The sequence below is a fragment of the Echeneis naucrates genome, chromosome 2 (genome assembly GCF_900963305.1).
Source record: "Echeneis naucrates chromosome 2, fEcheNa1.1, whole genome shotgun sequence".
NCBI lineage: Eukaryota > Metazoa > Chordata > Actinopteri > Carangiformes > Echeneidae > Echeneis > Echeneis naucrates.
In genome coordinates, this window is record NC_042512.1 from 2,465,171 (window position 1) to 2,492,144 (window position 26,974).

At 42.6% G+C, this 26,974-nt stretch overlaps 14 non-coding genes across 14 annotated transcripts; 7 read left to right on the top strand and 7 right to left on the bottom strand.

The window, feature by feature from the left end:
• Window positions 1–235: 235 nt before the first annotated feature.
• On the bottom strand, window positions 236–309 carry trnat-agu (transfer RNA threonine (anticodon AGU)). The gene has a single exon. It is a non-coding gene; the product is annotated as a tRNA-Thr (tRNA).
• A 5,203-nt stretch (window positions 310–5,512) lies between these two features.
• On the top strand, window positions 5,513–5,584 carry trnat-cgu (transfer RNA threonine (anticodon CGU)). Its single transcript has one exon. It is a non-coding gene; the product is annotated as a tRNA-Thr (tRNA).
• Window positions 5,585–6,562: 978 nt separating this feature from the next.
• On the bottom strand, window positions 6,563–6,634 carry trnaa-ugc (transfer RNA alanine (anticodon UGC)). Its single transcript has one exon. It is a non-coding gene; the product is annotated as a tRNA-Ala (tRNA).
• A 4,825-nt stretch (window positions 6,635–11,459) lies between these two features.
• Window positions 11,460–11,531, top strand: trnag-ucc (transfer RNA glycine (anticodon UCC)). Its single transcript has one exon. It is a non-coding gene; the product is annotated as a tRNA-Gly (tRNA).
• Window positions 11,532–12,582: 1,051 nt separating this feature from the next.
• trnal-uaa (transfer RNA leucine (anticodon UAA)) lies at window positions 12,583–12,693 on the top strand. The gene is made up of 2 exons: window positions 12,583–12,620; window positions 12,648–12,693. It is a non-coding gene; the product is annotated as a tRNA-Leu (tRNA).
• Window positions 12,694–13,947: 1,254 nt separating this feature from the next.
• Window positions 13,948–14,058, bottom strand: trnal-caa (transfer RNA leucine (anticodon CAA)). The gene is made up of 2 exons: window positions 14,021–14,058; window positions 13,948–13,993 (listed from the first exon to the last, which is right to left on the bottom strand). It is a non-coding gene; the product is annotated as a tRNA-Leu (tRNA).
• Window positions 14,059–15,437: 1,379 nt separating this feature from the next.
• trnac-gca (transfer RNA cysteine (anticodon GCA)) lies at window positions 15,438–15,509 on the top strand. The gene has a single exon. It is a non-coding gene; the product is annotated as a tRNA-Cys (tRNA).
• Window positions 15,510–15,769: 260 nt separating this feature from the next.
• trnat-cgu (transfer RNA threonine (anticodon CGU)) lies at window positions 15,770–15,843 on the bottom strand. Its single transcript has one exon. It is a non-coding gene; the product is annotated as a tRNA-Thr (tRNA).
• A 1,010-nt stretch (window positions 15,844–16,853) lies between these two features.
• Window positions 16,854–16,927, bottom strand: trnai-aau (transfer RNA isoleucine (anticodon AAU)). Its single transcript has one exon. It is a non-coding gene; the product is annotated as a tRNA-Ile (tRNA).
• Window positions 16,928–20,715: 3,788 nt separating this feature from the next.
• trnak-uuu (transfer RNA lysine (anticodon UUU)) lies at window positions 20,716–20,788 on the top strand. Its single transcript has one exon. It is a non-coding gene; the product is annotated as a tRNA-Lys (tRNA).
• A 1,733-nt stretch (window positions 20,789–22,521) lies between these two features.
• trnar-ucg (transfer RNA arginine (anticodon UCG)) lies at window positions 22,522–22,594 on the bottom strand. Its single transcript has one exon. It is a non-coding gene; the product is annotated as a tRNA-Arg (tRNA).
• Window positions 22,595–23,848: 1,254 nt separating this feature from the next.
• trnap-cgg (transfer RNA proline (anticodon CGG)) lies at window positions 23,849–23,920 on the top strand. The gene has a single exon. It is a non-coding gene; the product is annotated as a tRNA-Pro (tRNA).
• A 386-nt stretch (window positions 23,921–24,306) lies between these two features.
• On the bottom strand, window positions 24,307–24,378 carry trnaq-cug (transfer RNA glutamine (anticodon CUG)). Its single transcript has one exon. It is a non-coding gene; the product is annotated as a tRNA-Gln (tRNA).
• A 783-nt stretch (window positions 24,379–25,161) lies between these two features.
• trnan-guu (transfer RNA asparagine (anticodon GUU)) lies at window positions 25,162–25,235 on the top strand. The gene has a single exon. It is a non-coding gene; the product is annotated as a tRNA-Asn (tRNA).
• Window positions 25,236–26,974: the final 1,739 nt, after the last annotated feature.

The following is a 26,974-nucleotide window of genomic DNA, read 5'->3' on the forward strand; positions in this document are numbered from 1 at the left end:
AACCAGCTGACAGCATTGGCTGTGAAATCATTCAGCCTGTTACCGGCTCAAGTCCACAGCACCGTCCTCAGCTGTTTTTGTTGGATAGTATCTGGTTTGGTTTAATCTCTTCCACAAAACGTCAGGATGTTCAAAAGGGAGACATGAAGACTCTGCAGTTACCTGATTGGTCAGAGAGTTTTAATGGAACTCCTGCAGAAGAAGTAACATGAGTTTATCTCAACAACCTTAAAAGAGGTACTGCTGGGATTTGAACCCAGGATCTCCTGTTTACTAGACAGGCGCTTTGACCAACTAAGCCACAGCACCACTCTGATGTACAGAAATGTACAGAGGATCTTAAAATATTCCAACATCAGTAGCTGACCATCATGACTCTAACAAGACAGGTGCTTTGACCAGCTAAGCCACAGCAGCACTGCAACATTAATCTATATGCAGAGGATCTGGTGATGGAAGTGTAATGTGTATACTGCAGTCACCACCTTCAGATTATGAGACTGATGTGCTGCCTGCTGCACCAACGAGGGCTGGAACCCAGAGTAAGTAAAAGAGTGAGATGGAGGAGAGCTGTCAGTGTTTCAGTATAAACATACAGCCCTGACCACTGTTGTATCCAGGCAGAGCTGACTGCTGCTTTTCATGGAGAGCAGCTGAGTTTTACATTCCAGAAAGCACAGAGTTTCTAACATTTGAATGTTGGTAAAGATTTATGTTCACAGAGATCACAGAGAGTCTCTTGAACGGCTCTTTAATATGAATGATGGGAACCAAGTCACAGCCCCCCTCACCATTTTTCTATTTGTGCCTCTGTGCCATCAAATAAAATTTTGTGAAGGATGACAAAAGAAAGACACAAAAGGTGAACTGTGATGGCAGTAATCAAGGTGTGAACACAGTCTGGCAACTCTTCAGGGAAATACACAGAACAGTCTGTCTTTTCTGGACATGTTTGGTGTTTATAACACAACACAGCTGCTTGTTAACTTTCTCCATAAATGCTTCTCTTTGGGGTTTTCCTGCTCAGAAATTCAGTAAAAAAAATGATGATTTGCTATTTTAAATAGATTTGTACAGATCAGCTACAACAACACAACCCTGATCTCTAATCACTGCAGTTAACAGTCCTCTCACCATATGCTAACGGTCCTCATGAATTTAAGAGGATCGTTGTCTGATCATTCTGTTCTTCAAACTGTTACCAAGCCCACAGAAACTTCCTACTGAAGGAGGACAACACATTTATTCAACAAACTGGAAAAAAGTTCAGAGTCACAGTTAATTACCAACGTGCTTGTTGACTTGATTCACTTGGATTCAGTCAATGCTGCTTGTTGGGGCAGCGTTAACTGACAAAGACAATAAAGAAGTAAAGAATCAATGTCTTCTAACTCAGATCACATCAGTCAGAGACACTGTTGATTCCTTTCTGCATGAGTGTTTCTCTTTGGGGTTGTCCTGTTTGCAATTTGGACAGTATGTTTTATTTATTTATATTTATTTTTTGAAATCAGCCAAAGTCATGAATTTGTCATAAACATTTCCCGAACATGATTCATGATGATTCATGATTCACGCTGCTGTGTCCTGGTATGAAGCACAGTGGTTCTGTCAATGTGTCCTTTCTTTCTTCTTACCTTATGTTACCTTAACTGTTAAATTCAGTGATAGCTACTTTTTGTTTTTTTACTTTTTTATTTATTTCCACCGTTATCTACAGTCATGCTAATTCTCAACTGTACATATATTCTTACTGGGTCCTTTTGTAAATATATTCATACATTTTATTTTTTACTTCATCTTTTATCTTTCTTATTTTATAATTATATTTTGTACCACAGAGTTGTCTTTAAAGTTTGTTATACGTTGTGTATGATGGCAATAAAAACATTCTAATTCTAATTCTAATTCTTTGAGGTTGCTCTGGTGGAAATTTGACCCGTTTTTAATGATTTCTTGAGATCAGCTAAATCTATGAATTTGTCATCAACATTTCTGCAACTGAAGAACAGACTTGTGTTTTCAGAGCAGTAAGTGCTATTAGTTGGGGCAGAGTTTGTGATTTGAAATGTTTTTCATTCCGTCCAAGGATTAACCAGGACAGAGAGTTTATTTAACAATTTGGTGGAAAAAAGTTTTGGTTGGAATAAAAACAACAACAAAGATGGCCATTTTGAAAAGATTTGTTCAGATCAGCTGCAGCAACATTAATCACCAGAGTTAGCTGTCCTCTCACCATATGCTAACGGTCCTCATGAATTTAAGAGGATCGTTGTCTGTTCCTGATGGACTAAATGTGTTCTTCATTACAAACCATTACCAAGACCATTGAAACCGCCCGAACAAAGCAGACAGGGAGCTGTGGGAGTGGTTTCATTCAGGTATAAGATGGGCAAAAGCCTGAAAGGGAGTCCATTGGAACTGCAACACAACTGGGAAGTGGCTGCAAAGACTCTTTGGAGGAGATCATGTGAGGTAAAAATTTGAGCTCAATCTGACTTCTATTCTCTTTGCTCTCTTTTCCCCTTTCAGGGTTAATTCACAAAAACGACATTAATTCTTGGAGCCATGTTTTCTTCAGATCTAACTCGGATCACTCCAATCAGAGACACTGATGAAGTCTTTGTGCATAAGTGCTTCTCTTTGGGGTTGTCCTGGATGGAATTAAAGTTTTGATTTCTTTAAAACAGCTAAATTCGCGAATTTTTCATGAACATTTCCCGAACTGAAGCACAGACTTGTATTCTGAGAGCAGTAAGTGCTATTAGTTGGGGTAATGTTAGTGATTTCAAAAGCCAATCACAAGCAGATGAGGTTCTATCAATTTTTGGGTGGTGGGGGTTAAGAAAGTAATTTGAAAGTCACAAATGTTACCTTAACTTGAGCACTGACTTGGCGGTTGAATTCAGTAAGTGCTACTTGTTGGGGCAGTGCTGACTGACAAAAACAACAACATCTTCTTAGAATACAACACTGATCATTTCAATTATGAAACACTGATGACGTCCTTTTGTACAAGTGCTTCTCTTTGGGGTTGTCCTGGATGGAGTTAAAACCAGTTTTGATAAATTTCTTAAAAGCAGCTGAATTTGTCATCAACCTTTCCTGAACCGAAGCACAGACTTGTGTTCAGAAAGTAGTACATGCTCTTTGTTGGTGCTGTGTCAATGAATAACACAAATTCAAATCTCTAGTTTTGGTTGGAAAACAAAAGAAAACAAAAAAAAGCATTTTGAACAGATTTGGTCAGATCAGCTGCAGCAACACTCCCCTAATAACCAATCACCACAGTTAGCTGCCGTCTCACCATATGCTAAAGGACTTCATGAATTTAAGAGGATCGTTGTCTGTTCCTGATATGAACCATTACCAAGACCATTGAAACCGTCTCAACAAAGTAGACAGGTGGGAGTGGTTTCATTCAGACACAACAGGGAAGTGGCTGCAAGACTCTTTGGGGGAGATCATGTGTGAGCTATTTAACCCGGATCACTCCAATCAGAGACACTGATGAAGTCTTTGTGCATAAGTGCTTCTCTTTGGGGTTGTCCTGGTTGGAATTTGGACAAAAATGATGAGCAATGCCATTCCTTCTCTGTCAATCACCCCAACCGCAACTGCTATCAATGATATGGGGGGTGAGGATTAAGAAAGTAATTTGAAAGTCACAAATGTTACCTTAACTTGAGCACTGACTTGACTGTTGAATTCAGTAAGTGCTACTTGTTGGGGCAGTGCTGACTGACAAAGACAACAACTTCTTCTTAGAATACAATACTGATCATTTCAATTAGAAACACTGATGCCTTTTGTATCAGTGCTTCTCTTTGGGGTTGTCCTTGATGGAATAAAAAAAAAAAACAGTTTTCTTCAGATCAGCTGAATGAGTCATCAATATTTCCCGAACTGAAGCACCAACTTGTATTCTGAGAGCAGTAAGTGCTATTAGTTGGGGTAATGTTGGTGATTTCAGAAGTCAATCACAAGGACAGCAGGTTCTATCAATTTTGGGGTGGTGGGAGTTAAGAAAGTAATCTAAAAGTCACAAATGTTACCTTAACTTGAGCACTAACTTGACTGTTGATTTCAGTAAGTGCTACTTGTTGGGGCAGTGCTGACTGACAAAGACAACGGGAGGTTTGGGAGCAAATTCAAAATCTAACTCTGATCATTTCAATCAGAGACATTGATGATTCAACAACATCTTCTCTTTGGGGTTGTCCTGGTTGGAATATTGAGGAAAAATTAGTTAGCAGGATTAGTTGTGTAATGTATTAATTTGTCATCAGCATTTCCCCAACTGAAGCACAGACTTGTGTTCTGAGAGCAGTAAGTGCTATTTGTTGGGGTAATGTTGGTGATTTCAGAAGTTTTCCTTCCTTTACCCATTTCCCATTAGACTCAGACAATCTAACTCAGACCACCTCAATCAGAAACGCTGATGAATTCTTTGTGCAAAAGTGCTTCTCTTTGGGGTTGTCCTGGTTAGAACTTCAACAAAATGATCAAGATTCCCATTTTGAACAGATTTCTCCTGATCAATTGAAACAATACTACCCTAATCACTAATCACCAGAGTTAGGTCAGAATGAAAGCTTAATGTGACATTGACATTGATGATTATTTTCTGCATGGATGTTTCTATTTTCTATGCTTTTTTCCCTTTCAGCTTCTGGTCTTTCAGTCTTGGAGCCATGTTTTCTTCAGCTCTAACTCGGAACTCTCCAATGAGACACACTGATGAATTTTTGTGCATAAGTGCTTCTGGATCCCTCCGGATGGAATTTGGACAAAAGTTATAACCAGTTTCAGTAGAATTCCCAAACCGAAACACAGACTAACCAGGCTCAGTCCAAATAGTTCCAGTTTTGTTGTTGCTTCTGTCTGCAGAACTCAAAGGTATCTGGCAGGACCATGATTGCCTTTTGAGCTTCTTTAACAGAGTGCACTCTACTGTGGAGGTCATGACAAAAAAGTGGGAGGAGTCTTTGATCCCTTTGATGTCATTAGAACCTTTGTGACATCACAGAATCAGCATCTCCTTTGATGGTTACTGATGGAACAGGAAAAGGAGATGCTCTTTGCTCTTTTTCCCCTTTCAGTGTTAATTTTCAAAAACAACATTAATTCTTGGAGCCATGTTTTCTTCAGATCTAACTCGGATCACTCCAATCAGAGACACTGATGAAGTCTTTGTGCATAAGTGCTTCTCTTTGGGGTTGTCCTGGTTGGAATTTGGACAAAAAACGTGAGGAATGTCATTTCTTCTTTTCTTCAATCACCAGGACAGCAGGTATGGGGGGTGGGGGATAAGGAAGTAGTTTGAAAGTCACAAATGTTACCTTAACTTGAGCACTGACTTGACTGTTGAATTCAGTAAGTGCTACTTGTTGAGGCAGTGCTGACTGACAAAGACAACAACATCTTCTTAGGATACAATACTGATCATTTCAATTATGAAACACAGACAACTTCCTTTTGTGCAAGTTATTCTCTTAGCGGTTGTCCTATGAGCAGAGTGGCGCAGTGGAAGTGTGCTGGGCCCGTAACCCAGAGGTCGATGGATAGAAACCATCCTCTGCTAATGGCTTTTTAGCAACAGCTAGCAGTTCACTATCCATAGTTTGTCGTATTTGAAGATGACATCATTACAAAAGTAACAATGCCATACTGAAGCTGCACTAGCTGAAGAGGGAAGATCTTCATTCTTGAAAACATACTTCAGTACAGTATTAACTTTGCTTGTTTTAACTCCCAGCAGTTTTCCTCAGCAGTGGAAGTAAAGCAGATTTCAACAGTTGTTTTAGTGCCGAGTACCCAGTCTGCCTCCTTTGATCTATTCACTTTTTTTTCCCAAAGCTTAGCTTGCATGCCAGTACAGGGGAATTAGCTCAAATGGTAGAGTGCTCATTTAGCATGTGAGAGGTTGTGGGGCTCATCTGCATAGCAGTGAAAATTAGTTCCAGTTTTGTTGTTGCTTCTGTCGGCAGAACTCAAAGGTATCTGGCATGACTACGTTTGTGTTTTGAGCTTCATTAACAGTGTGCACTCTAGTGGATGTCATGACTAAAAAGTGGGAGGAGTCTTTGATGTCATGGTGGCATGACAGAATCTTTTTTTTTTTCAACAAGATACCACCTTTCTTCCAAAAGGTCAATCAGCTGCTCACAACCTCGGCATCACTCCGCAGGTTACTGTCATAGAAGTACCGCGCGCTAACCAATTGCGCCACTGGAGCCTGTGACGTGTCCCTCCTTACACGTTCTGTGAAACAAACTCTTCCACCCGAAATGGCTCAGTTGGGAGAATGTTGGACTGAAAATCTAAAGGTCCATGTAAACAGCCCTTTTTTATGTGAACATGCACAGAGCCTGCTGAGGAAAGCCTGGGTGGACAAACCAAGTTGATAACCACCATCGTGATACTCGTTATCTCTGGTTGGAGCTTTCGACTTTGTCGAGCCAGCTCACCCAAACAAAGCCCGGCTCTGTTGAACTTCCTTTGTAAGATACTCCTCTGCTCTCATCGTTAAAATTGTCTAAGTTTTAAACAAGATAAGTTGTGGAGATGCCGGGGATTGAACCCGGGGCCTCATACATGCAAAGCATGCGCTCTCCCACTGAGCTACATCCCCTGCATGGTGTGATAGCTTTAGCAGTTTTTTTCCCAGACTATAGGAAGAAGAGGCGACAGCGATACAGAAGAAACAGGTCGCCATCCTACAGAAGATCATCAAACTGCTCGTACAACCACAGGAGGATTCCGTGCAGACACCTCGAGAGATTCCTTGACAGGTTGTATGCACTGGCATATGAGGATATGATGTTTTAATGTGGTTTGAGTTTAAAAAAAAAAAGTGTGATATGGAACAAAAAGGTAATGATGACTGCAGGAGTTTTTCAGACGACCCTTTTCTTGCAATAAACCTCGCTATAGATGAGTTGAATCATCCTGAAGCTGTAATGAATGCTGTAAATGAACTACGATCTGTAATAAACAATTTAACTATAGAAAACTGAGCCCCCCGTCTCTCCTTATTTCTCTCAGGTTGATTCACCTTCTCGACCAGTGGTTTCACACAGAATGTTTGAATGCCATAGACATTGCTTGTTAATGCTGAAATGAGAGATAAAAAGCTATGTCGGAAGTTTCAAGGTGCTAACATTTACAAACAGTTTGTACTAACAGTTAATTGAGGAATCAGCAGAATGAGGACAGATGTGACTTAAAGCACAACAAAGATCTTTCCCAGAAGGCCCTCAGACAAAGAAGCTGGGTAACACCACAGACTGTCAGGAGTGGTATTTGAACCCTCAATTCCAGATGAGACTGTCACCTGAACACAGCACCTTCAAAAGTCCACAGCACTCTGCTCAGCTTTTTTAGTTTTTTGTGTTTTATTTTTTTTTTATTTTATTTATTTTTGATCATTTCCTTTGTAACAGTTTAGTGATTAGTTTCCAGCTGGCATTGTGCTGTTACTGTACGTAGGGAATTCATTTACTTGTGTGAAGAGCAGCAGCTCTTCAGACTCACATCACAATTAGTTTTGTGTCTTATTTGGCTCCATTTGGTGGAAGCTGTGAATCGCAGGATTCAGGGGGAATACATCCATACATACATCTTCACTGAAATAATGACACCTGTGAGAAAGCTCAAAGCTGTGTCCAAAGGTTTGGAGGAGTGAATGGCAGAAAGATGTCTTTGAAGCCATTTGGACACACAACCAGTCAGCGTGCAGCATTCAACCTCACAATATTTCATGTGGTTGTGGTTGAAGGACGAGGTTGGCGATCCCAACCGGCCACACTCCCTGATGGTCTAGCGGCTAGGATTGGGCGCTATCTCCGCCGCGGCCCGGGTTTGAATCCCGGTCAGGGAACGTATTTTTAACAGATATTGATAACGGTATCGGGGAAAAATTTCATATCGGTGCATCAGTAGTTTGAAGGTTTGAAGTCTTCTGTGTGACAGGCAGAGATACTGTCCACTATTTTAACGAGGAGCAGGAAAGAGAAACATCATGTGGTGTGTGACTTCACTTCCTCTGTGGAAAAACAAACAGAGAATGAAGTTCTCTAATGTTTTGGCCTCTTTTTTTAACTCACGTCAAAACTTCACAATGAAGTTACGGTCTAGTACATAATTTGATTAAAATAACAAGTGTCCTGAAAACCACTGAATTTGACCTTGGCGTTATTAGCATGTATTAGTATCAATAAGCTTCTCAGCTGTTCTGAATGGTGACAGTGAGGCAGTCTTTGTGTTTACATCTGAATCACATGTGATTTTGGAAATTCTTCAAAGCAGCTTCAAAGGAAAAGTTTAATTCTGTGAGTATCATGACATCATCAGGTGATGTGTCAAAGGCAGCAGCTCTTCAGAGACTGCCTCTGCCAGCTGGCCTTCTTCAGCAGTGGATCCTGGTGCTGTGTTCACCAGGCAGGTGATACACACCAAACGGTCTGCAGCTCATACACAGCTAACTGCAATGGTTAGAGTGTGGTGCTGATAACGCCAAGGTCATGGGTTCAATCCCCACATTGACCACATGCAGCATCTCAGAACGTGATACCTTTCACTCTGTCTGTATGAAACCCCATAGACTTCAACACACTTTGACTTGATTTTCCAACCAGTGAAGCCGGTAGACTGCAGGTGGAAGTCTCAGTACTTTTTAAAATATGCACAATAAAAATAAAACAAAATAATTAAAAGCAATTTAACACAAGAAAAGTCAGACCGAACCTGAACGCTCCATCTGGACTCAGGTTCTGATTGGACCTCAGCTGATGTTAATCAGTGTAATCAGAGCAGAGAGCAGCTCCGGTATAAAACCAGACCAGCTGCCTGCAGACAACAGACCAGACCTTCAGTCTGCTGAGGGTCATCGGAGCTGCTGGACTCCAACATGGTGCTGGGCCTTTCTCTGAGGTTGGGACTTGGTTCACCTTTCAGTTCATACTGATGTTCTGAAGCTGAAGTAACTTTGTCTGTTTCAGGTTTTCTTGGCTGTGTCTGCTGTTCAGCAGTGCTTCTGCTTTTCCTGCAACAAAAGCAGGTAAAGACTATGAGTTTCACTTTATTGGTCCAGGTCTTCAGTTTCAGGATAGCCCAACTGGGCTTGGTGCTTCATGAGTTGATGCTCCTCCTGATCCTCCTCCTCTTCTCTGTCCAGACTACAAGTACCCCTACACTGGTTCCTGGAGCTCCAGCGGTGGTGCTGGATCACCAAACCTTCCTTCTGGAGGTTCACGTCCTCCCCTGATGCCGCAGGTTGGAGCACCAGTCCAACAGCCCAGCGCTCCATCCAGACCTCTGATGCCTCAGCGTGGAAGCCACATCAGCCCGGTCATCCCTGGACAGAACACTCCAGGATCTCATGGGCAGTCTCAGCTGGGTTCCGGACTTGGTGGTGATGTGGGTTCCCTCTCTGGTCCTCTAGTCCAACCATCTGGTTCTGGATCACCTTCTGCAACAAAAGCAGGTAAAGACTGAGTTTCACTTTATTGGTCCAGGTCTTCAGTTTCAGGATAGCCCAACTGGTCTTGGTGCTTCATGAGTTGATGCTCCTCCTGATCCTCTTCTCTGTCCAGATTACAAGTATCCCTACACTGGTTCCTGGAGCTCCAGCGGTGGTGCTGGATCACCAAACCTTCCTTCTGGAGGTTCACATCCTCCCCTGACGCCGCAGCTTGGAGCAGCAGTCCAGCAGCCCAGCGCTCCATCCAGACCTCTGATGCCTCAGGGTGGAAGCTACGTCAGCCCGGTCCACCATGGACAGAACACTCCAGGATCTCCTGGGCAGCCTCAGCCTGGTTCTGGACTTGGTGGTGATGTGGGTTCCCTCTCTGGTCCTCTATTCCAACCATCTGGTTTTGTGGTTGGCCCTGGATCACCTTCTTGGGACGTTCAGCCTGCAGGTGAAGCCCGCGTCCAGTTCCCTGACCCCAGCACCTGGCTGCCTTCTCGTTCATTCCCAGACTTTGGCGTCTGGGGCTCCGGCGGTGCAGCAAGGACGGGCTCCAGTGAGACGTCCCCTCTGCTGCCGCCAACCTTCATCATCCAGCAGAGGAGCGGCTACCTGCGAGCACGAGAGGGCCAGACCCACATGAACTACTCCCCAGAGTACCCTCTGCCCCTCTCTGAGGAACCAGAAGAGCCAACCCAGCTTCCCCCAAAGACCGGGTCCAAAGGAGGTCTACAGAGCTCCAAGCAAGAATCCAGGACCCCTTAAATAAAGAACCTGATCCAGTCTGTTCAATAAAAAAATAACAGAATATTTGCTTGTTGGCTCTTTTGGTTTTGTTTCTCAGCTGGTTCCTCAGACGTTGACTTAAACCTCCATGTGACTCTTCTGTGGTGCACTTCCTGACGGTGATGCTTCAGCTCAAAGGAAAATGGGTTCAAACCTAAAAGGAACTGGACTCACTTTACATGTGAATAATGCTGGTGTGCTAGAACTGACCAGAACTGCTAGAACAAGTGATTGTAAATGTCTTACTGAATGACGAAAGTGGTTTGCCAGGTCATTAATGCCGCTCAACTTTCTCCCCTCATGTATCGTTGGCCATTCTGCACTAAAGATGTTCTATCTTAGGCCAACTTTCCTGGTCTGTGTCACAGGACATCCTGCATTCAAACCCCACCAGTGCTTCGCTCTCAGTGGAGTTCCTGCACATCAATTAAACAAACTGAGGAAAAACATCAATTCCTGTATTAAAACCTTTACCTGCAGCATCTGGAGAAGAGAAACTGTATGTTAGTGGTTGGTGCTGTGTTTAGCAGAAAGACATGTGGTGATTGACCTCTTTTTACAGAAGACAGACCTCAGTAAGAACCAGGGCAGTCAGGGACTTGTGATTGTGACCTCTCGCACCCTCAGCAAGAATCATCCTAGACCAACGAGCCATTAGCAGCAAGACTTTAATGGCATTCAAAATGTTACACACCGCGTTTATGAGATGCTTTGAGTTCAACATGTTTCCCACCACATTTATCATACACTAAGACAGTAATGTTTACGGTGGCGTCATAAACATATTAGAACATTTTTAACAAACATGTTTGTTCGTCCACTTATTTGTCCAACTGAGTATACATGTGGGTGACGGGGAAAATGGCTTTGAATACAGGTCATTAATTAAACTTATCATGCACCTTAGGTCTCAGTCGGTACCCTCACAGATGCATCTATTGGCACCGGATGTGCAATCAAAAGTCAGAGCTAAACTATTCTTTCCACTGACAGCGTTCTAATTCAGTATGTGAGCCTTTGATGGAAATTCAGTCCATTAAAATGGTTGTGTAGCCTGAGTTCAATTCCCAGTCAGGGAAAATGCCTTTCTTTACTGACCCCATGACATAAATATGTTATCATGCACCTGCAGGGTATTCCAGGTAGGAGGTTCAATAAACTCTGAGTCATACAAAAGGGCTGTGATTTTGGCCATTTCCATGCAATGGTGGTATAGTGGTGAGCATAGCTGCCTTCCAAGCAGTTGACCTGGGTTCGATTCCCGGCCATTGCAGTTTACCTGTGTCGACAATTTAACTTTATGTTTTACGTTTGTTTTCCTTCCAGAAATCCTGAAATCCTGTAGATCTCAGGCCGATGGTGCCAAAGTCCTCCAGCTACAGACCTGTAACCCGTCCTCACCACAGCTGTACATCTGTTAGACCCTGTAGTTGTCTCGGGGAAAGGGAAGCTTATTGTCATATAGTGATGGGATGGCTCCATACTCCAGAACATCCCTGTGAACCCGGTCATACACCTTCTCCAAATCAAATCTTCCATGTGTCGACTAAAGTTCCAGTGGATAAGACAAAGCACGTCCCTGGGTGGGCTCAAACCACCACCCTTTCAGTGAACAGCCGAACACATTGATAATTGTGTCACAGAGACAGGTGAGGGACAAATTATGTGATAATTCTGTTTAAACTGCTCTAATTTGTTGCCAGATTGGGCTTTTTTTGATGAAATTGGGTTTCGCAAGATGGAAATTGGGCTGCTTTGGAATACATATGGGGCTTTTTGTTTAAATATTGTGAGCAATGTTACAGAACAAACTGTCCCCTGATGGTCAAAGCACATGGTCCAAATAAAGAAATATCTGATTGATATGAGATCCAGCCAATGATGTTAGTGATCAGAGACGGCTGGACATGGCAGGTTTCAATCTTGGTGAAGTCCCTTTGAGGAACAGAGGGAACATCATCCTGTTGTTGATGAATAGTCCTGATTGGTGGTTTTTCTGTCATTTCTTGTGGTTGTTCTGCAGATTTGGTTCTCTGACTGAACTATAAATGTTGAAGTGTATGATCTATGCTCTGTGTGAGATCTTTGATGACCTGAAAGTTCTCCCCCTCAGAAAAAGTGTGTAGTTTGAGCTAATGGCTCGTTGTTCTAGGGATCTGATTCTCGCTTCCATCTGCTCAACTCAGGTAAAAGTTGTAATACAGGAATGATTATTTGTGGGTGTTTTTGAATTTTTGGATGTCAGATCTTTGTAGTCCATAAAGAAAGGATGAGCTAGCAATAATTTTTCTGTTTCCTCATCAGAGACTGGCAGCTGGACACATGTCAGGATGGCCGAGTGGTCTAAGGCGCCAGACTTAAGTTACACTACTTCCTGTGAAGCGGGGATTTCTGGTCTCTGAATAGAGGCGTGGGTTCGAACCCCCCTCCTGACAACTTTTTGTGGATGAAAAATCTGCATAAAATGGGAATATGATTGCTTGACAATCAAGGGTTTGGACTGAAAACTCTAAAGCCTGTGGCTCCCTGTGGTAGAAATGGACAGCAGTTGTTGGACTAAATATAACTTAGCTGTTACTGAATCATCTGTACAGGCTGACTGAGTACAGCTGAGTTAGATGTAGCAAACTTAAGTTTAACAGTTTAATGTGCAAAAAGAGAAAAGACAATTGTAGAGTTCTTACCTGAGCTCCGGTGAATATTTGCTTACTTACCAAACTTTGGTAAGTCCTGATGGTCAGGCACTGATATTGGCGACATAGCTAGCAGCTTCAAAGGAAGCTTGAGCTACCACTGAACTACATCCCCTGCATGCTGGATTTGATGGCTCTGATGGAATAAACTGTTTCTACACAAGCTGCATGAATGTGACAGCTGCAGCACATTGAATAGACACGGTTAGAAGAGTCCTCATTGGAAACTTAAGTTTGTTACATATAACTCAGCTACGTTAGACAGACAAGTACTTGCAGCTAATGGCTCGTTGGTCTAGAGGTATGATTCTCGCTTTGGGTGCAAGAGGTCCCATCATGACTCTTACCAAAGTTTGTCTCCTGTTAAAAAAGGGCAATCACCAAATTTCCATCTGCTCAACACAGCAACAAACACTAAACAACTGTTTCTCTAGTCCAGAGACTGCAAGCAAAAGCTGTATGGCAGAACCATGATTGTCTTTTGAGCTTCATTAACAGAGTGCACTCTACTGTGGAGGTCATGAGAAAAAGTGGGAGGAGTCTTTGATGTCTTTGATGTCATTAGAACCTTTGTGACATCACAGAATCAGCATCTCCTTTGATGGTTACTGATGGAACAAGAAAAGGTCAGATCCTGATATAATCTTGTGAATCCACAAGTATGCCTTTCTTTGTTTGTGTACCAACAGCCTGAGCTCTGGTTCTGACTTTGTTTTGATGAACCTCATTATTTACACACAGCACATTCAGGACGATGGTGATTGACCCCGTGACATAAATAAGTTATCATGCACCTGCGGGGTGTACCAGGTAGGAGGTTCACTATCCAAAGTCTGTAGTATTTGAAGATGACATCATTACAATAGTAACAATGCCATACTGAAGCTGCACTAGCTGAAGAGGGAAGATCTTCAGTCTTCCACCGTATTCACACTAGAGATGATTTTGCACCATCATCTTTGGAAGAGTTTGGTTCACGTATTTTACAAAAGACTTTGTCAGGAGTGGGATTTGAACCCACGTCTCCATTCAGAGACCAGAATGCCCTTTAGTGCAGGAAGGAGCTCACCTTGAGTCTGGCGCCTTAGACCACTCGGCCATCCTGACATATGGAAGCAGCTGGTACTCTCTGATGAGGAAACTGGCTGAAACTGCCCAGATGTGTTTGATATCATGAAGCACAGGAAGTGCTTCCTGTGTTTCCTCTCTCCCTCCCTCACTCAAAAGAGTGTTAGACAAGATAACACTCTGATCTCTCAAGTATCCCCTCAGCGTAGTCATCCTACCAAATTACTAACTGAACACAAACATATACGTGATGACAAAACAACAGCCATTGAATGCCACTTAAAACTAAAAATCTCCTCGTGTTTTGCCCCCACCCCCATTTTTTAAACCACACTTCAAAACATCATAATGAAATTACAGCAAAGCCCTAAACAAATACAGCAGGTCTAGACCAAACTCTTTATGAAATTATTTTGACTATTATTTTGAGAGCAGGAGGAGGGGATATACAATACATTAAGTTGAAGAGTCTGGGGTTCATAACGTCAAATGATAATGATGATATGATAAAGTCAACAGGTGTCTGCAACAATAAAGTCAAATGAATCAGATCCAGAATGAAGGGTTCTTTTTCACCTTCTGACATCACAGACCTGCTGACATGGCAAAAGCAGTGCAAAAGTTTGCTGCAAATCGCAGTGAAAAAAAAAAAAAAAAAGAAAAAATTCACTGCAAATGCATTGCAACATGCAGTGCAAAACCAACACCACACTGCAAAATGCAGTGAAAAGGTGAGGGGAAAGAAATTATACCACACTGCAAATGCACTGCAAGCGTGCTGTAAATTTGTCTGACATATGAGCTACCTTTTTAAAAAATATCTGAATTCCAGTAAGGCTGACTGCACATCTGAAGGCTCTGTGTTAAAATTCTGTTGGGATCAGTGCTGGTGCTCTCCAAGTTTGTAGGTCTACAAGGCCTCATGGTGACAGTTTAATTTGGTTAATGAACTTAATGAACAGCGTTAGAAGAAGACTCTGAGTCTGACTACAAGTTTTTCTCCAGGTTGTCTCTGAAACCATGTGTGTGTCAGTGAATACTTGTGCTCCTCACAGTTGTGTGTCATTTTCTCAAGGTTTTGAAGTATTGATGAGTTAGTTACATCTAACCCAGCTACGTTAGACAGGTATCTGAGGAGCTCAGTCATCTGGGAGAGTCTCTGAGTAGAAAAGCTGCTCCTTTCTGATGCAGGCTGGGGGGCTCACAGTGGGCGGAGTCTGCAAACTGTAGTGAAAGTGCACATCGTTCTGCAGCTCTCAACAGCAGATGCTGCAGTGAGCCCCGTCCCAAAGCCCTCACCTATTCAGTCTATTTATGAAACATTTCAGAAGTCTCAGTCTGACCCCTGTGGTTCATACTTTACAGTATGTTTTCAGTCAGACCTGCTGATCTGCAGTGATGGGCTGTGTGTGTTTGTGGGGGGTGTAGCTCAGTGGTAGAGCATTTGACTGCAGATCAAGAGGTCCCCAGTTCAAATCTGGGTGCCCCCTGCCAAACACTGCATCTTTTCATGTGCAAGCACAAGCTCATAACCCAGACGTCGATGGATCAAAACCATCCTCTGCTATTCTAACACACTGAACGTCTCATCATTTAGCTGGAAAATGTCAGGAGTTTTTCAGCAGCACTGATTAACAGGAAAACATGCACAATGTCATTTTTCACTTTCTCCGCTGATGCAGGTCAGCGGTAGAATGTGCACTTCCCATGTGTAAGTGTTTACTATCTACCACATCTTACATAATGAACAAGGCACTGCTGGGATTTGAACCCAGGATCTCCTGTTTACGAGACAGGTGCTTTGACCAGCTAAGCCACAGAACCACACTGAAGTACATGTATATGCAGAGGATCTGGTGATGGAAGTGTAATGTGTATACTGCAGCTGAGGTTGATGGTAAAGTGGTTTGTTTTAATGTAGGACTCTGCATCTACCTGAACCTGTTTGACTGCAGATGTGCATTTTCATTTGGACCCCAGGAAGAGTAGCTGCTGCCTCAGTGACAGCTAACGGGGATCCTAACAAGTGATAAACAAAAAACAGACATTTCCAATTGTCATCAAAATGTATTCTTTAATTAAATGTTCCAGAGGTCAGGCTGTTGGTACACAAACAAAGAAAGGCATACTTGTGGATTCACAAGATTATCTACCTGAACAGTGGCAGTGATCAGCAAGTTGATCAATATAGATGGTGCCGAAAGGAGCACATCATCTGCAAAAACTGGAACCCCTCCTCACCACGGCTCTCAAAATAATTTTAATAAGAGTTTGGTCTAGACCTGCTCTATATGTACTTGACGTAACTTCATTATAATGTTTTGACATGAGTTTAAAAAAAGAGGCCGAAGCATTAGGAGTTTGCCTTTAAGTGGACTTCAATGGCTGCTGTTTTGTCATCACATGTACACTTGTGTTCACTTTGGTAATTTGGTAGGATGACTACACAGGATAAATTGCTCCAAGCTGAGTGGATAGTTGAGAGATCAGGGTGTTGCGCAAGATAAGTACTTCCTGTGCTTCATTATCAACGCTGGAGATGACAGGGATTGAACGCAGGGCCTCATACAGGCAAAGCATGCACTCTACCACTGAGCTACATCCCCTGCATGGTGCACAATGCCAGCTGGAAACTAATCACTAAACTGTTACAAAGGAAATGATCTATCTGCAGTCTTTGCTCTGATCATTGTAACTTTGTGTTATTGTTGTATCTGATAAGTTAAGCTGCACTTCTAATGACCACCAGGGGGCAGTTCCACTGGTTGGAAAAAGACTTCAGACTGCATTGAAGTCTATGGAGAGAACAACATCAAGTTCTGAGATGCTGCTTGTGGCCAGTATGGGGATTGAACCCATGACCTTGGCGTTATTAGCACCACGCTCTAACTAGCTGAGCTAACCGGCCTGTGTGAAAGTGTTTTTTTGGCTTATTTTTACAAATTTTTAACCAGCTGACAGCATTGGCTGTGAAATCATTCAGCCTGTTACCGGCTCAAGTCCACAGCACTGTCCTCAGCTGGTTTTGTTGGATAGTATCTGGTTTGGTTTAATCTCTTCCATAAAACGTCAGGATGTTCCAAAGGGAGACATGAAGACTCTGCAGTTACCTGATTGGTCAGAGAGTTTTAATGGAACTCCTGCAGAAGAAGTTATATGCCAGGTTCAATTCCCGGCCAATGCAATGGCCACTGCTCTCCATGAAAAGCAGCAGTCAGCTCTGCCTGGATACAACAGTGGTCAGAGCTGTATGATGTATGTTTATACTGAAACACTGACAGCTCTCCTCCATCTCCCTCTTTTACTTACTCTGGGTTCCAGGCCTCGATGGTGCCTTTCAGGCTTTTACCTGCATTTATCTTCTACCTGAACGAAACCACTCCCACAGATGCCTGTTTACTTTGTTTGGGCGGTTTCAATGTTCTTGGTAATGGTTTGTAATGAAGAACACATTTAGTCCATCAGGAACAGACAACGATCCTCTTAAATTCATGAGGACCGTTAGCATATGGTGAGAGGACTGTTAACTGCAGTGATTATGGATTAGGGTTGTGTTGTTGTAGCTGATCTGAAGAAATCTATTTGAAATTGCAAATCATCATAATTTTTTACTGAATTTCTGAGCAGGACAACCCCAAAGAAAATCATTTATGTAGAAAGGAATAATTGTAACTGTCTGAGTTAGAGCTTGCTGTTGTTTTTGTCAGTCAACAAATAGCTGAGCTGTGTAGTTGTGTTGTGCTACACACCAAACATGTCCAGAAAAGACAGACTGTTCTGTGTGTTCACACCATGATTCCTGCCATCACAGTTCACCTTTTGCATCTTACTTTTGTTATCCTTCCCAAATTTTTATTTGATGGCACAGAGGGACCCCGAGGCACTAATGAAAAAAGGAGGGGGGCCTGAAAGTGTGACTTGGTTCCCATCGTTCATATTAAAGAGCCGTTCAAGAGACTCTCTGTGATCAGGTTAGGGTTAGCTGTCATGTTTCTAAAAGCATGTCTGAGGAAACAATGCGTCAACAAGTGTTCAAGCAGTGAGTTGGCGCCTCTCACCACTTCCAGTTCAACTTCCAGGCCATGGAAGCAACAATGAGAAGTCATTTCCACTGTGTGCTGTGCTGAAATAGCTCAGTTGGTAGAGTCCCTGGTTCAATTCTAGATTTTATTACCTGTGGTGTGTCTTTTTTAATTAATGAGAGATAAAAAGCTATTTAGGAAATGTCAAGGTGCCAAACAAACCAACAGTTTCTACCAACATTTAATTGATGAATCAGTTGAATGAGGACAGATGTGATTTAAAGCAAAACAAATTCATCAGTAAGGATCTTTTCTAAGAGGGCCCTCAGACAAAGAAGCTGGGTCACAGCACAGCACAGAGGATTTGAACCCACAGATCCAGAAGAGACTGCAGCACAGCCTGCTATGTGCAGAGTGGAGCAGTGGAAGCATTTTGGGCCCGTAATACAGAAGTTGATGGATTGAAACCCTCCTCTGCTATTCTAACACACTGGCTGAATGTCATTTATCACTTTCTCGAGTAATGTGTACAGTTGTCACTGTGCTCAGTGACTCAGTGATGCTGTTGGATGCTTATAGGGCCGCCGTTCTTAAAGTGTGGGCTCCACCCCACTGGTGGGGAATAGAGACATGACAGGTGGGGCTTTGTTAATGCCTTTCTTTATGGACAACAAAGATCAGAAATTCAAAACAAAACACCCCCACACACACAAAAAGTCATCATTCACACTTAACACAGAACAGGTCCTTTCCTTTCAGCTCACTTTTAAGTTTTACTTTAATTTTACATTTTCTTGCAAAAGAAAAAAAAACACAGAGCACACATTCACCATATAAAAAGTGGAGACGGTTTGGCTCCATCAATGACATCCCTTGACACTGGAACCTCGAGCCTATCTATATACAGAGGATCTGGTAATGGAAGTGTAATGTGTATACTACAGCTGAGGTTGATGGTAAAGTGGTTTGTTTTAATGTAGGACTCTGCATCTACCTGAACCTGTTTGACTGCAGATGTGCATTTTCATTTGGACCCCAGGAAGAGTAGCTGCTGCCTCAGTGACAGCTAACAGGGATCCTAACAAGTGATAAACTATAAACAGACATTTCCAACCGTCATCAAAATGTATTCTTTCATCAAATGTTCCTAAACTTCTATTAAAGGCAGCATTACTGCAGCAGTCAGCACCGTCGTACAGTGTTGGGGAAGTTACTTTAAAATGGAATCAGTGACAGATTACTAATCACTGTAAAAGGGATGAAACAGAACCATTTAATTCCTTCAAAACGCGATAAGATAAATATATTCAACCACTTTTTGATTAATTTTATTCCATTCAGAAAGTAAAAATAATATATTTTATGACATCGTTACACACTGACATATTTCAAGTGTTTATTTCTATTAATATTGATCATTGTGACCTACAGCTGACAAAAACCCAAAAGTATTTTATTTCAACAACATTTGACTTCACCTACAAGGAACTGCTGGGATTTAAACAGACAGACTGCTGTGTCCTTTTAATTGAACTGAACTTCTGCAGTTACATGAGGACCCAGTCAAGTGCTGGTATGTTGATGAAACTTTGAAGTTAATATGGCCTTATCTCAGCAAAGAAGCACTGCTGGGATCTCCTGTTTACTAGACAGGCACTTTGACCAACTAAGCCACAGCACCACTCTGAAGTGCAGAGATGTACGGAGGATCTGAAAATATCGCAATATAAGTGGCTGACCATCATGACTGCTACCACAACTTCATGTTGTTGTCCTTTGTACAGCACAAATTTACTTTGAGATAGTGTTGTGTTGCATATGCAACACATATGCAACATATATGTTGCGTATGCATCTGTGTCACATGGGAGATCAATGAAAGACAGGAAATGCCTTTGATCTCCAGTGACGTCACACAGTCTGGTTGTGGAGTTATTAGTTGTTGATGTTGTTTTGAAAAATCTGCATCAGTGAAACATTCATTCATACACGAGGACATCATGTATATTGTTGGAATAGAAAATCTTATTTTTTCTGTGTGTGCTCCTGAGAAAGAGGCTCAAATCCAAACCCAGGAGACAGAAGTTGAGTGAGTCAGTGAGGAAGAAGCTGCTCGTTCTCCTTCAACAGTTTGATCTGAGGAAAAGTCACTTCCTCAGATCATATGTACGGTAAAAAATTGCTGAATGTGACTTCTATTCTCTTTGCTCTCTTTTCCCCTTTCAGTGTTAATTTACAAAAACAACATTAATTCTTGGAGCCATGTTTTCTTCAGATCTAACTCGGATCACTCCAATCAGAGACACTGATGGATTCTTGTGCATAAGTGCTTCTCTCTCTTTGTGAGATCAGCTAAATTCATGAATCAACATTTCCCGAACTGAAGCACAGACTTGTGCTGTGAGAGCAGTAAGTGCTATTAGTTGGGGTAGTGTTGGTGATTTCAAATCAGCAAGTTTTATCAATGGTCGGGACGTGGGGATTTCAAATGTTGCCTTAACCTGAGCACTGACTTGTTAATAATCACAAGTTAGTGGTTGGGACTAGAACCTCAGTTCCTTTAACAGTCTTGATGACCTGCAGTATCAGCCCCTGGCTGGGAAATGGCTGATTGTCCAATTAGCCAAGTTGGAATGATTAATCGAATTTCATTTGAATTATGCGCGCATCAGAAGCCTGAGTAGCTCAGTCGGTAGAGCATCAGACATTTAATCTGAGGGTCCAGGGTTCAAGTCCCTGTTCAGGTGATGTAGCTTCTTCCCTTTAGTGGTTCACATTATAGTCACGGCTGTTAGGCACATACTGGAGGGGATCATCGGCATCGCAGTGAAAAGTAGTTCCAGTTCTGTTGTTGCTTCTGTCGGCAGAACTCAAAGGTATCTGGCATGACTACGTTTGTGTTTTGAGCTTCATTAACAGTGTGTACTCTATGGTGGAGGTCATGACTAAAAAGTGGGAGGAGTCTTTGATCTCTTTGATGTCATTAGAACCTTTGTGACATCACAGAATCAGCATCTCCTTTGATGGTTACTGATGGAACAGGAAAAGGTCAGATCCTGATATAATCTTGTGAATCCACAAGTATGCCTTTCTTTGTTTGTGTACCAACAGCCTGAGCTCTGGTTCTGACTTTGTTTTGATGAACCTCATTATTGACACACAGCACATTCAGGACGTTAATGTGACAGTTTATTATATGCTAAAGAAACCTTGTTCAGACTCATGATGGTCAGCCACGTATGTTGGGGGTATTTTCAGATCCAAAATACATCCCTGTACATCAGAGTGGTGCTGTGGCTTAGTTGGTCAAAGCGCCTGTCTAGTAAACAGGAGATCCTGGGTTCAGTATCTCATTGATAAAGTTTAAGGTTGTTGAGTTAAATTAATATTAGTTTCATTTAAAGGACACAGCACTCTCTCTGACCAGTCACTTAACTGCACAGTCTTCATGTCTCCCAGCAGTTCCTTGTTGCTAAAGTCAGATGTTGTAGAAAAAAAGTACTTCTGGGTTTTCATCAGCTGGAGGTTACAATGATCAATATTATAGATATGACAGACAGAGTTCTCAATGTTTTCCTGTTAATCAGTGCTGCTGAAAATCTCATGTCTAATGATGGGTATCCAGTGTGTATAAATAGCAGAGGATGGTTTCGATCCATTGACCTCTGGGTTATGGGCCCAGCACGCTTCCGCTGCGCCACTCTGCTCACTATGTTCAGGTTGCAATGCCCTCTGGAGTTTTGTGTAATTTTTAACCACCACATCCACTTTCTGTCAAAGCGGCTGTGGTGGTTAAAAGGTACTGAGATTTCCATGTGTTCCACCACGGAGCTGTGTGAGGTTTGCTGTCTGGTTGTTAGTTGCAGTATCTTGGCAACTGAAGCAAGAGCAATGGTAGTTTTGTGGCTCATGCTGTGCTGAGGAGAAGGGATATTGATGATTGACTGCTTTTCACTGCTTTTCCAGAAAAGACAAACTGTTCTGTGTATTTCCCTGAAGAGCTGCCTGACTGTGTTCACACCTTGATTACTGCCATCACAGTTCACCTTTTGTGTCTTTCTTTTGTTATCCTTCACAAAATTTTATTTGCTGGCACAGAGGCATGAATAGAAAAATGGCGAGGGGGGCTGTGACTTGGTTCCCATCATTCATATTAAAGAGCCGTACAAGAGACTCTCTGTGATCTCTGTGAACATAAATCTTTACCTCGGTCTTCTGATCCAAAGTCAAACACCTTGTCCTTTGGGCCATGTGGGGTCTGAGTGTGGCCCATTTTAATGTCCTGTTGTCAGTTTAGTGTCTGTTCTTGTCATATTTCATTGCTTCAACATTCATCAGGATGAAGGCAGCATCAAGCAGCAGAGGTCAGTGTTGGCCATGACCTGAGATCAGATCCACCTTCTGTGGAGGAGATCTGAAAAACCTCACTGATTTCTGTAAAATGGACACAGTTAGGTCCGTTCACCTACACACAACAACCCAACCACGAAGGGACTCGAACCCTCAGTCTTCTGATCCGAAGTCAGACGCCTTGTCCATTAGGCCACGTGGTCACTGGGCCATGTTAATGTCCCATTGTCAGTCAGTCAGCACTGCCTGGATACAACAGTGGTCAGGGCTCCAGGAAAGTAGATCCCTCGAACTGGTTCAAACCTGAACCTTCTACTGCTGGATGTGCTCCTGTGATGTGCGTTAGCAGAAGCGTGGCACAATCAGCCCGTACGCGGTTCTTATATGATAGTAACCTGCTGAGGTTGTGCGTTCAAGCCTCAGCTGGTTGAGCTGTTTGAAGAAAGGTGGTATCTTCTTACAGCGCAAAAATTCTTTCTTTCTTTGTGGATGATGTCACAGTACTCACAGAATGAAACTCCTCCTTTGAAGCTGCTTTGAAGAATTTCCAAAATCACATGTGATTCAAATGTAAACACAAAGGCTGCCTCACTGTCACCATTCAGAACAGCTGAGAAGATTATTGATCATTCATTGATTGATTATTAATGATCAGCTCAGAACCAAACAGTGTATCTGAAGCACAGGAAAGAGTTCTGCTCTCCAACACTCTGATCCCTCAGTTACCATCGAGTGCACACTGTTAATGAAGCTCAGGTAGACACAGGTAGATGAATAGTCCTACATTAAAACCGTGGATGGATTTCCCCAACAAGCCTTTTGATAGCAGCTGTAGAAGGTGCTGTGTTCAGGTGACAGTCTCCTCTGGAATTGAGGGTTCAAATACCACTCCTGACAGTCTGTGCTGTTACCCAGCTTCTTTGTCTGAGGGCCTTCTGGGAAAGATCTTTGTTGTGCTTTAAGTCACATCTGTCCTCATCTGTCCCGTAACATATCACATACATCTTCACTGAAATAATGACACCTGTGTCACCTGTGAGAAAGCTCAAAGCTGTGTCCAAAGGTTTGGAGGAGTGAATGGCAGAAAGATGTCTTTGAAGCCATTTGGACACACAACCAGTCAGCGTGCAGCATTCAACCTCACAATATTTCATGTGGTTGTGGTGTGGTTGAAAGACAAGGCAGAATATTGGAAATGTAGGTCAAAACAAGGTCCACCTCTGATGCTGAAACCCGGGATCAGACCAGGGACCTTTAGATCTTCAGTCTAACATCAGTTTTAGATTTAATTAAACAATTCAATGTTGCACTCATTCATGCACTATGCAATGTTGAAAAGGCACATAAAATGGGAATTTGACTGTTTCATAATAAAGGAGTTAGGACTTAAAACACTAAAGCCTGTATGCTCCCTGTGGCTCCCTCAGATCCAGGACCTTTAAGTCATTGCAGCTAATGGCTCGTTGGTCTAGGGGTATGATTCTCACTTCGGGTGTGAGAGGTCCCGGGTTCAAATCCCGGACGAGCTCTATGTGTTATATTGCCAATATCTTCCCAAAGTTTGTCTCCTGTGAAAAGCGGTCACCACATTTCCATCTGCTCAACACAGCAACAACCACTTTGTCTTGTCCAGAAACTGCAAGCAAAAGCTGGAATACAGGAAGTGATGAGCAGGAACTCCACTGAGAGCAAAGCACTGCTGGGGTTTGAACGCAACATGTCCTGTTTACAAGACAAGACTTATTGACACTAAAACTCCTGGTTTTTGGCATCAGAGGAAAGAAAAGCAGCTTCTGTCAGAAGTGGGATTTGAACTCACTGCAACGGACTGCAACCTGAACGCAGCGCAATGACTGCCTGATTAGAAGCTGTAGAGTGGACCAACAGGAATTTTAGTGTTTCACTGGTAAGATTCAAGTTCCACCGAGATTTGAACTCGGATCGCTGGATGCAGAGTCCAGAGTGCTAACCATTACACCATGGAACCCTGCAGACATATGCTCATTATACAAACAAACAAATTTCGAGATCATTCAAGAAGGACTTGAAGAAGAAGAAGATTTACACTCATGAATGTGCAAATAAAGATCAGTATATGTATCACAATCATGGACTTAAAGCTTTGCAAGCACAAACGAACGGTAACACTTTGGGTCCGTTTGGAGAACATGGGGGGCTGGGTGAGGTCATCACCAGAAATTAAAATGTGTACCACCATGCATACAGGGGAATTAGCTCAAATGGTAGCGCGCTCGCTTAGCATGTGAGCGGTAGTGGGATCGATGCCCACATTCTCCACAAGACTTTAGCTCTTTGTTGGAGATACAGCATACACGGTGGACTTGGTAAACAGAAGCAAGACTGTTATTGTGTTATTGTGTAAATCATCATAATTTTTACTGAATTTCTGAGCAGGACAATCCCAAAGAGAAGCATTTATGTAGAAAGGAATAACTGTAGCTGTCTGAGTTAGAGCCTCAGATATGGCTATGGAAGTGCAACAAATTCAAAGTTTATCTGGACGGACTGTATCTGCTTTCAAAGCTGTTGTCAGATCTTTCTGTTTTAATTACACAACTCCAATACCAGTTAGTCAGCAAAACATGATGAGCCAAGTCCACTGTGACAAATAACAAAGGATTTTCTTTCGCATAAAATAAACTGTCTCATATCAATCAGAAAAACGGCTGACAGTTTGAGATTCAAATCGACCTTCTTATCGTGGGACCAGTTCCTGTTACAGCAGGCTGTAATAGGAACCGGTCACCATGTCTCTGTGGCGCAATCGGTCAGCGCGTTCGGCTGTTAACCGAAAGGATGGTGGTTCGAGCCCACCCAGGGACGATCTTTGTTTAATTCACTGGTATTATAGTTCACACATGGAAGACTGGAGGATTTTTAAGTTAATGCTCAGTATCTCCATCTAGTGTACAGATGGTAGAAGTTGATTCCTGAAAAGAGGAAGTGACTTTTCCTCAGATCAAACTGTTGAAGGAGAACGAGCAGCTTCTTCTCTTCACATGTTTCCTCACTGACTCAAATAGATGCAGAATGTCATTTATCTCTTCCTCCAGTAATGTGTACAGTTGTCACTGTGCTCAGTGACTCAGTGATGCTGTTGGATGCTTATAGGGCCGCCGTTCTTAAAGTGTGGGCTCCACCCCACTGGTGGAGAATAGAGACATGACAGGTGGGGCGTGACAAACTGGAGGAAATGTTCCTTTTCATTCTGATCTTTGTTAAAGCCTTTCTTTATGAAAGATCTGACATTCAAAACAGCCACACACAAACAAAGTAATCATTAACAGCCTACGTGGACATTGATTCATACACGAGGACATCACGTATATTGTTGGAGTAGAAAATCTTATTTTTTCTGTGTGCTCCTGAGAAAGAGGCTCATGTGCTGGTTGAAGTGAATCAGAGCAGCTTCTGTCAGGAACATCTGTTTGTTGCTGACAACATCTGGATTACAGATGACACATCAGACTGATATTATCTGTGTCATGGTGTTCAGAGATTTCAGCAGCTCACATCCAACACACAGACTCTGAGCAGGCCCACCTGGTCTTAGACCCAGACCCAGACCCAGACCTAAATCCAAACCCAGGAGACAGAGGTTGAGTGAGTCAGTGAGGAAGAAGCTGCTCGTTCTCCTTCAACAGTTTGATCTGAGGAAAAGTCACTTCCTCTTTTCAGGAATCAACTTCTACCATCTGTCCACTAGATGGAGATAACTGAGCATCAACGTAAAAATCCTCCGGTCTTCCATGTGTGAACTATAATACCAGTGAATTAAACAAAGATCGTCCCTGGGTGGGCTCGAACCACCAACCTTTCAGAAAACAGCCGAACACGCTCACCGATTGCAACCCCTGGCTGGGACAGGGCTGTTTGTTCGAGTCAAGCTGAAATAATTAATTTAATTTAATCTGAATTATGCATCCGTCGGAAGCCTGAGTAGCTCAGTCGGTAGAGCATCAGACTTTTAATCTGAGGGTCCAGGGTTCAGGCGATGCAGCTTCTTCCCTTTAGTGGTTCACATCATAGACTCCACAGCAGTGATAGGTGATACTGACCTATAAAATAATGAAAGTCTTTCATGTCCATTTCAAGGCCCATTTGTGCAGGAAAGATCTTGAGTCTGTTACCTCAGACCACTGAGCCATCCTGGCACGTGTGTCCAGCTGCCAGTCTCTGGTGAGGAAACAGAAAAGTTAATGATTTGGTAGGACAGTGTCAGCTCTCTCTCTCTCAACCCAACCAGTCGAGGCAGATGGCCGCCCCCCCTGAGCCTGTGTCTGCCTCTTAAAGGAAGTTTTTCCTTGCCACTGGCACCAAGTGCTTGCTCATCGGGGGATCTGTTGAGCCTCTAAATAATTTTAGAGTTTTGTCTAGACCTGATCTTTACGTGAAGATGATTGATGTCACTTTGTTGTGATTTGGTGCTCTACAAATAAATCTGATTTGATTGGTGGAGCGGCAGTGGAGCATTGTTACGGTTGTAATGACACCATTTTCAAATATAACCAACCATAGATCGCGAACAGCTAGATTAGCAGAGGTTTGGTTTTGTTCATCAA